Source organism: Spermophilus citellus (genome assembly GCF_964194105.1).
Source record: "Spermophilus citellus genome assembly, chromosome: 4".
Lineage (NCBI taxonomy): Eukaryota > Metazoa > Chordata > Mammalia > Rodentia > Sciuridae > Spermophilus > Spermophilus citellus.
This window is the reverse complement of record NC_138185.1, coordinates 27,437,136-27,447,022: the sequence shown is the minus strand read 5'-3', so window position 1 is coordinate 27,447,022 and position 9,887 is coordinate 27,437,136.

The window sequence follows — 9,887 nt, the reverse complement described above, 5'->3', positions numbered from 1 at the left end:
TGCAAGAAAAGACCATTGAATCCAATTAAAATCAAATTAAAGCAAGCTTATTATTTCGACCGGCCGGGCTGCCTCTCCCAACAAAATCGTGGGAGCCAAGGACAGCACGCAGCTTTCTTGCAGCCCAACTTTATAGCCCAAAAAGTTACACAAAGGGGTGTTACAGATCACAAAACTCTGAGGAGCATAACACAAAGGCTAGTTTACATTTTTGCTGGCCCCAACATCAGAATTTATGCAGGTCGTTAGAGCCTCAGAGAGGGTCGTTATCTGGCCAGGGAAGGCCAGGATTTATGAGGTTTAGGAAAGGGTTGTTATCTGGTCAGGGAAAACCCGGCATGGGTGAGTTCAGGGCACTGGCAGGCATTCCAATCAGCTTTACAACATCAACTTATGGCCAGGCCATACAGACATCCTAATGTTTTTACAGAAAACAGAAATGAATCCTTGTGATAAGCTGGCTTCTGATCTAAAGAGAGAATTAGGCTAGGGATATCAGGGCTCTTTGCACACAGTGGGATTGGGGCAGAGCTGGGCCCTGTCGAGCTGTCGCTCCCCCAGCTCCACCTGCTGGGGGGCTCCATGCTCAAGGGAGGCAGCCTCAGAGCCTCTCGGATTGGAAGCTTCCAGACTCTCCACAGTTGGGCAGTCCTTCACCTGATGCCATTGGCTGGAACAGGGTCACATGACCCCTCACTTCTTCCCAAGTCTGGGAACGGAATGGAATGCAGGGCTTCCCCTTGTCAGTCCTTCTGCTGGAGTCAGAAGCAAGGAAGGAGAGGCTTCCTCAGAGGAAAACTGGGAGCAGCTACATAAAAAGGGGAAATGGGTGCTGGGTGAGTCCAAAGAACCATCTTTCAAAAATAATTATGTAGATATATGAAAAAATGTAATAACAGTTGGGGGGTTAGAAAGGTAATGTTGGGGTCACCCCCGTGGCAGCTCAGGTGATCCAAAGGACAGCAGCCTTGTTAGACCACCTGTCAGAATTCGAGAGCCCATGGGGGTCTGTGGTGTGGTAGGGATGGGAAACCCGAGGCTCCAAGGGAGGTGACACCCAGGGCCACAGGGCAGCCCACAGGAGAGACCAAACTACAACGCAGACGGGGGGGGGGGGGGGGGGGGGGGGGAAGGGGGGGGGAGGCGTCTAACTTCTCCATGCAGCGCCTCTAGCTTGCCTCTAATGCCCAAGGGGGGCTCTGGGTGGGGGCCTGCACAAGCAGGGCACTCTGGGGCTCCCGTCCCAAGCTTAGTCTTGAGGCCTGCAGTAGGAGGAGTCTTGCAGATACTGGCGATGAGAAATCTGATTGGGTGATGACACAAACGACTTTGAGTCAAGTGAGTGTGACTGTGCAGCTGAGTCTTTAAGTGGGCTTCAGCTGAAGGGAGCCGGCACTGATTGACAGGGCGGCCAGGATGCCCCCTGAAGGAGGTGCAGGCTTCTGTTGATTTGCTGGGGTGGGCTACGGTCTGGCCACTTTGGCCCAGAGCACAGCTCCAAAAGGTGTTTCTTCTTCATGAGACCTGGACCCCCACAGCTGTGCACAACACCAAGATCCTGTGCAAACGTCCTGGCCTGTGACTCAAGCTGAGCCTTTCAATAGGGCGGAAGGACCTGGGAGCTTGGGTGGCTATCGCTGGCACAAGGGCAGGTAGAAGAAAACACGCAAGTTCCAACCAGAAACCAACATGTCTGCACACAGGGCTGAGTAAGACCAGACTCCAAAGTTAGGGTGGCAAAGGGACAGACACTATATGAAGACAGAGATCCTATTCCAGTCGCCCATCACAAGACCAGGTGGAGAGGCGAGTCAGTGTTTATAGCAAATGTGGTCTTCCTGCCGCTGAAAAGTTACCTAGGCAACGGTTATCATCACAGCGCACATGGCCAAGGTATTATCCACAAAACAGCTGCGGGCAGGCTAATCAGGGGTCGCCCTGGGAGACTCCAAAATTAGTGACTTTTAATTTGACTAAAAATCAGTGAAAATAGGTTAATTTAGATTTTTCCCAGGCCACAATTTCATTGTTTGCAAACATCTTGCTTGTGTGTGTGTGTGTGTGTGTGTGTGTGTGTGTGTATGTGTATTAAAGTCTTGTGACAGGACTATTGAAAAGAGCACAAGGATAGAAAAGTAAATTCCATGCTACAGGGGAATCGTAGTTTAGCGCACCCAGGGATTTATTTCATTGTCCCAGCCTCTGTCCCAGCATGGTGGTCCCTGGCTGTCTTCCAAAGATACACTCAAGTCATCTGGTGCAAAGTACTGGTGGCTCCTTCTCCTCCTTTTCCTTCTCCCTCTTTCTCCTTCTCTTCTTTCCCCTCCTCTCCCTCTTCTCTGTGTTCTTCTCCTTTTTGTTGTTTTGGGGTTTGAGGGTTGCATTTCCAGGCCTTTTTATTTTTTGATTTTGACACAGGTTCTCACTGTCTTGGTGTGGATGGCTTGTGATCCTCCCACCTCAGCCTCCTGAGTTGCTGGAATTACAGGCATGTACCACCACACCCAGTCCTTGGCCTTTTTTTGTGTTGGGGGATCCTGGGAGGGGAGTGTTACTGGGGATTGAACTCAGGGGTGCTCGACTCGACCACTGAGCCACATCCCCAGCCCTATTCTGTATTTTACTTAGAGACAGAGTCTCACTGAGTTGCTTAGCGCCTCGCTTTTGCTGAGGCTGACTTTGAATGAACTCTGATCCTCCTGCCTCAGCCTCCTGAGCTGCTGGGATCACAGGCGGGCACGGCCACACCCAGCACTTGGCTTCTGTTTAACAACACTAATCTCCTCAGCAACCACACCATCAACTCCGTCTCACAGTCTCAGGGCATGGACTAAATAAATACAAACACATTCTTTGCTAGAATGCAATAAGGATTGCCTCTATTCTAATTCCCAGCAGAGGCCTCACTTCCATCTGAAAACCCATGAATCTGGACTTGACTGTCTACACTCAGCATCCTGTTTTTCTGAGCTCCCATAAGAACTGCCCATTAAGTTCTGCTTAAGTTCTCAGCTGTCTCTAGCCTGTTTCTCCAAACTTCTGCAAACCAATTTCAAAGGCTTCTGAACCACACCCTAAGTTGTAGTCACAGCGATGACCCCACTTCTTGGTACCAATGTTCTGTATTAGCTTTCTGTCATTATGACAAAATGCCTGAGGTAATCAACTTACAAGGAGAAAAGATATATTTTGGTTTATAGTTTCAGAGGTTTCCGTCCATGGTTGCTTGTTCCCTTCCCTTTGGGCCTATGGGGAGGCGGAACATCATGGTGAGGAGCTTTAGAAGAGCAGAGCTGCTCGCCTCACAGTGGCCAGGAAGGAAAAGAGGGAGGGAGGGAGGAGAAAAAGAGAGGGGGAAGGGGTAGGGGGCATTCCCAGTATCCACCTCAAGGGCACACCCAAATGACCCTCCCTATGCTCTGCCTCCTAGAGATTCTGCAGCCTCCCAAGAGCAGCGCAGGCTGGCGACCATGAGCTTGTGGGGAGGCATTCTAGATCTAAACTACAACAGATAGAACCATATTTCATTTTATATGCCCTCTGTAGGCTCTTCCTGCCCTGACAGGTGATCTAATAAGAACTCTTTCCCACGCTGGGGTGACCTGAGGTAGGTGATCCAGAAGTCACATTTATGAACCCCCAATTATCATTTGTTAATTCCCTTGCAAACAAATATATGCAATTTAATGTAGTTAAGAGAATGGAATTTGGAGCCAGTCTGCCTGGGCTCATATTTCACATTCACTCTTTACTTTGAGCATTCTACTTTAAACTCTCTGTGTGTCCATTGCATCTGTAGAGTGGCAATAATAGGGCATCTGCATGATCCCTCCACAGTGTTGAACACGGGCCCGGGCACACAGGTTCTCAGGAATGTTGGTGGCTCGTTCTGCTGGGAGTCCCCTGTGCAGGAACCTGGTTTCCCCTGCGCCCCACCCCAGGCTCAGGAACCCAGCCTCTGCCACTGCCGGCCCATTGTTCTGGCCTTCCTGTGTGGGGCAGTGGCCACTCCTTGAGGCCTCTGGGAAACTGGCCCTGGCCCCTCCCCAAACCCAGCCCTGCTTGACTGCCTGCACCCGCCTGGTGGCATGCGCTGGACTGCAGCCCCAAGACCGAGTCCCAGTCACCTGCCTTCCTCTCTGAAAAACAGAGAACAGAGGGGCCCACCTGACGGCCCTCTGGGGTTGAGCGAGGTAGCCCACAGGGGACGCTGGCAATCTTAGAGCACATCTGTCCTGGCACTAAGTCTCCGTCAGGACTGGCTTTCAAAATGCTGCTTCCAGCCAGCAGGCAGGGGACAGCTGGGCCTAGGGTCTGGGCCTGAGTAGGTTTCTCAGATAATGCTGTATCTCCCTACGGGAACCCCAGGTTCCCCCTAGAAAAAGGCCGAAAGCGGGTGAAAGGGGTGGGCAACTTTCCCAGCAGGCAGCTGGAGGAGACGTGGATGTGGAGTCCTTGAATCTGTGTGACCTCTAGCAGAGCCCCTCCAGCCTGGGCCTGTCTCCCTCCTCGAAAGTCCTAGGAAGGTAGATGAGGCTTCTCACCCGGCCGCGCAGGACTGGTGGGGTTACTACGGGAAGCTGTTATTCCCTCAGGCCTCAGTTTGTCTAATCTGCAAGTTGGTAAGCTCACCTAGATGGCTGAGATGGCTCCTGGTCCCAGAAGTTTCCGCAGTGGCCCTCTCCCCATTCTCTGTTCAGAGGAGGGGTGGTGGCGACTGGTTGGAGTTGGCTACTGAGGCTTTGGGAAGAGCAGACAGGGCTTGGCTTCTGCTGTGCTTTCTGCCCACCCCAGCCCCAGGAAGCACAGGGCCTGTGTGTCCACTGGTCACTTTTGACATGCCCTAGGTGACACAGGCAGCAGGCAGTGTTCAATAAACCCCACTCCTGTCAACAAAGGGGGGTTGCTGAAGGTGTGAGGAGCTGGGGCTCACCTCAGAGCAAGTCAGCAGCTGTAGAACCTCACCCCTGCTGGCCTTCACCTTTGGGGACAGGGGATCTTTCCATGGAGGTCACTAAATATGCTCTTTTCATTCCCCCTATCGTGTGAACTTCACAAGAACCCCCAAATCTTCTGTTTGCATGGGGGCAGACGCTGGAGGCTTGGAGGCCCCCACCTTTGTCAATTCCCCCCAAACTGTTCCAAATTAAGTCACCCCAAAGAAAACCTGGGAACCTATTCTTAAGCACAAAAGTCCCCTCCATCTTGACCGTCTTTTCCAAACCCCTCTGCCAAGTTCCTAGTCTCAAACTTGCCCACCTAAATTCACCAAGGGCTCAGGAAAGCAACTGGCTTCCACTGAAATACCCGCGTCCGCAGAGGCCGCTGGGAGTGAAGAGACTCCTTGCCCAGTTGTTTCTCCTGTGCCTCAGTCACCTTCACTAAAGGCCTGCAGGGCAGGAAATACTGCCCCCTTGTTAGAGCTTGGAACTGCAGCTCCTGGCTGGGACTGTGTCCTCTGTCTGGGCTGATGGAACAAAATACCTCAGACAGGGCAGTTTATGAACAGCAGAAGGTGCTCGCGGTTCTCGAGGTTGGGAAACCCACAGTGAAGGAGTCTCTGCTGCACGGATGGCAGTGGGGGCCTTCTGGTGCAATCTCACGACAGACAGAAGGACGAACTCCCAAGGCCTCATTCATAAGGGCCTCGCCCTCAATCACCTCCCCCAAGCACCCTCTCTTCAGACCACCACCTTGGGGATTAGGGTTCAGAGGATGGATTCTGAGGGGACACCAACATCAGATCACAGCAGCCTGGCGGGACAGTCAGGTACCACAGGCCGTGCGCAGTCAGCTCTTTTGGGTAGGTCCCAGCAGGGCTCCATGCAGCTCTCCCCAACCCCCCACCTGGCAGACAACCAGGAACAAGATCTGGGATCATCTTTAATGTCACCCTCTGTGCATGTGGTTGGGTGGCACATTCCTACCCCTTTGTCGGTGGGGCCACCTGGCCAATGGTGTAGAAGTGTTATTTGTCACTTCAGGCTGAAGTATTTAATTGCCAGATGGAGACCCCTTTCCCTCTGCCATGCTGCCAACAGCCTCTGAGATGGCAGATGTCCATCACCCTGAGGCCTGGAGTAAGGTGTGGGCTCCTGCCAGTCCTCGGTGGAACGTGGTGTGTGGGGAAACCCACTCTGTGTTCGAAGCCACAGACCTCAGGGTGGTTTTTGCTGCAGTGTGACCTAGCCCACCTTGACCAGTATGGCCTCCAGACCACAGGCCAAGATGGAGCTGAGACATGGACGGTCACTGTGGTGCCGGGGCCCGGAAGGGGCTTTGGTGTTACTATAGCACCCTTGGGTGGCACACCTGGGGGAAACCTGAGATCATCCACCCAAACTGTTCCCTGAATAAATGTGGACACTGGGGCCCAGAGAGCAGGGCGTGACAGCAGGCTGTAGCAGAGGGAGCCTGTGATAGGACCCTCTCGGACTGGGCTAGAAATCTGTGCATCTCGATTCCCATTTGACAGACAGGAGCGTTGAGGCCTGGAGAGGAATTGAATGGGGGTCAAGACCAGATTCCCCACTCAGGACTCTTCATGCTCCCGTCCAGGCAGACGTTCCCAGGCTGCTGCTGGGAAGGCCTCGCAGGCACAGCACCAGGCAGGGTCAGTCTGGCCAGGGCCGCCAAGCACACCTTGGCAAGGGTGGCCGAGACTGCTCTTGGCCACCCAGTGTCATGCTCCCCACTTTCTTAATAATGAACCCCAATATCTGGCAACGGGCCCTGTCTAGACTCCATCTCCCAGCTTCCCATGCAGCTCCACCTGGCCATGAATTAGATTCTGACACAGCTGAAGTCTACCTAGTGATACCGCTGGTTATTGGTGATGAGTCCTGCTTCCCCACATGTTGAAGTCTGAACATTAGAGAAGCTGGCCGAGGCAAGCTTATGAAGCAGGGTTTATTTAAAAAGGGGTAACAGACTTCTCCTAGAAGGGAGAAGGGGGCCATAGCTGGTATCCTGGTATCCCAAGAAGCGAGGTGTTCTGCCCTTTTTTATATGTCCTAGGCTTCCTCTGCTCTCCTGCCCTCTTCCCCTATCTTTCTTCTTCCTGTTTACAGGACTAGGCCCAGGAATACTTGGTGGGGTGGCCAAAAGGTAGGAAACAGGTGGGCTGAAGGGGAAGGGCAGGATGGAGCAGCCAAGGACACATTAACAACCTTTTAGCTCTCTGTAGGGAGAGGCAATTCCTGGGACAGGTTACTTTGGCAACAGGTTGGAGCAGGGGCAGGTTCTTGATAAGATCCCTCAAGGGACAGTCTCCAACTTCCCAGACTACTCAAAATTGGCCCCTAGATCCTACCTGACTCAATTTACCTATCTATACTGACTGCCTGTCTAATTCTGGCTTCACTAGGACCTCTTGGTGGCCTTCCTAAAAGGAAATCTATGACTCAGATGCCACAGGGGGTTGGGGGAGCCCAGGCACCTTGGTTCAGTTCTCAGCCAAGGCTTGACTTTGCCACTCTTGGCTGTGTGGCCTTGGGCAAAGTGCTGTACTCTCTGATTCCTGACTCAGTTTATGCCCTGTGCCCAGTGGAGCACCTAGCCTGCAGGAGCTAGAGAGATGGTGTTCCTCCTGTCATTACATTCAGCAGGGCCGATGAAGTGTAGTGACATAAGTCTGCGCTGCACTACACCTTCCAGATCTGTGAGAGTTGGAGTGAGCAGTGGTTTCCTCTCTGCCCACCAACCAACCTCCCCTCCCCTGGTAAGAGCATCTTCATTTTCCCTGGAACCAGAAGACTGGTGTTTGCAGCCATAAGGGAGATGTCCTAAATGCCAGCTTGTCCTAGGCATTCCCCATGACTCATTCATTTTATCCTGTAAGCAAGTAGACATGGAAAACGTAGCTCAGAGAGCTTTCATAACTGTGCAACGTCACAGATCTGGACTGACATCTGATGCCCTGGCCCAATTCTTCTTTAAATAAGGCCAAGTCATGAAGTTCAGACCTGTAATTGTCTTTTCGAGGAAGAACATTTATTCATTCAGTAACTGTTGAGAGTGTACCATGTGCCGGGCACAGTGCCAGGCCCTTGGGATAAGAAACCGACAGACAAGCCGCTGCCACCATGAGCAGCTCAGGGGCCAACTGCAGGTGATGACTTCTTCAGGAGGGGAATGGTGGCTGGGTCTTCAGGTCTGTCCTGGCCGCTGTCAGGGAGTTTCTGCAAGTCTGCGCGTGTTGGCCACCATGCTTTAGATTTACGGAGAGTGTTGATGCAAACAGACAACAAAGCAGAAAGACAGCTGTCAGAGCCCAGGTTCCCATTTTTATTTTGAAGGGAGTAGTCATTGTATATAGAGCGACCCCCCCACCGCCCTCAAGGAACCCAGGGTCTACCTGGTAGCCTTGGGTAAATGTGAACAATACAAGAGGAGAATTCTCCAAGAAGAGAACAGGATTGTCTGACCTGGAGGTAGAGGTGAGAGAGGCCACCTGGATGGGGACGTCACTGTGCCCTCTGTGGCACTCCTGGCTGAAGGCGCTCCACGTGCAGTCACAGTGTCTCCTCCCTGGAGTCAAGACTCAAGATCTGCTGCCCAAGGCTGGTGCAGTTCTGCCCAGGTGCGTCACAGGGACTGTGACGTGGGCCTGCATGGCCTGGCAAGCAGCCTCGATACTCACCCCTCCCCGAGTGGGCGCCCTGTACCATTCCTCGAGGGAATGCCCAACACCCAGGTCCCCCTCCTTCCCTAGGCACCAGGTGCGACAGGCACCCTTACCTAACCAAACCCACCAGAATCTAAATTCCTCCTCCTTTTCTGTTTAACCTGATGCTGAGAGCCACAGCCGAGTCAGAATGGCCCCTGGCATTTTGCCAATAGTACTGGTTGAGAGGCAAGCCATTAAGATGATGCTGGATTGATTTGGTTGTATATTAGACCTTTACTGTCCGACTGGGCCTGCTACTTTGGAGTTCTCGTGGGGATTCCCGGAGAGTTCCCATTGGTTGGGGAAGTACGAGAGGGGGGATTTCCGGAAGAGGTATTTCCGGTTGTTGGTTCCTGGAGGAGCCCTGTGGCGTTCTGGAGAGTTCCCGGGGAGCGTGTGTGGAGTGTGCTGGTGGAATTCAGAAATAAAGTTTGTTCCTGCTTCAGTGGCTCATGATTTGTGCCCAGCCAGACTGCGGCATTCTGACTTTTGTATTTGAGTGTTTTTTGAGATAACACACTTACATTTTTCAAAATTTAAAAGCACCAAAAAAATATGCTTAACAAAAAATCCCCTCGCACCCTCCCCCACAGCTCCTTAGCTCCCCTTCCAGGAGACAACCAGTTGAAATTCCTTTTTAAAACAGTTAAAAACTTAGTTTGGGGTCCTCCCTTACAACATGTAAGTATTCAGAGCAAAGAATAACATAAAAATCACTAAACTACATTACCACCGTGGAGGACACACAGAAGCACAAACTGAAAAGCTCACCTGACTCAAAAATGCAACCCAGTGTGTGAGAGACCCTGGGTTCCATCCCCAGCACCAGGAAAAAAAAGCAAAGCTGCTCCCCCATTCCACATCCAGTCAGCCAGCATTGAGTTCATGTCCGTCTAGACTGTCACTTACAAAAACAAAATGTAAGAGCAAAACCACAATAAGGCTTTTTCCTTACTGTGTCAGGAGCATTTCCTAATAGCTCCTTCCTTAAGTGACTTTAATAGTTGGATGGTTTATTTAACCAGACCACAGTGACTGGCATTTGGGATTTCTAGACTTTCCCTGTTTTTTTTTTGTTTGTTTGTTTGTTTGTTTGTTTTTTAATGGTGGTGCACATCTGCAATCCCAGCAGCTCAGGAGGCTGAGGCAGGAGGATCGCGAGTTCAAAGCCAGCCTCAGCAATGGAGAGGTGCTAAGCAACTCAGTGAGACCTTGTCTC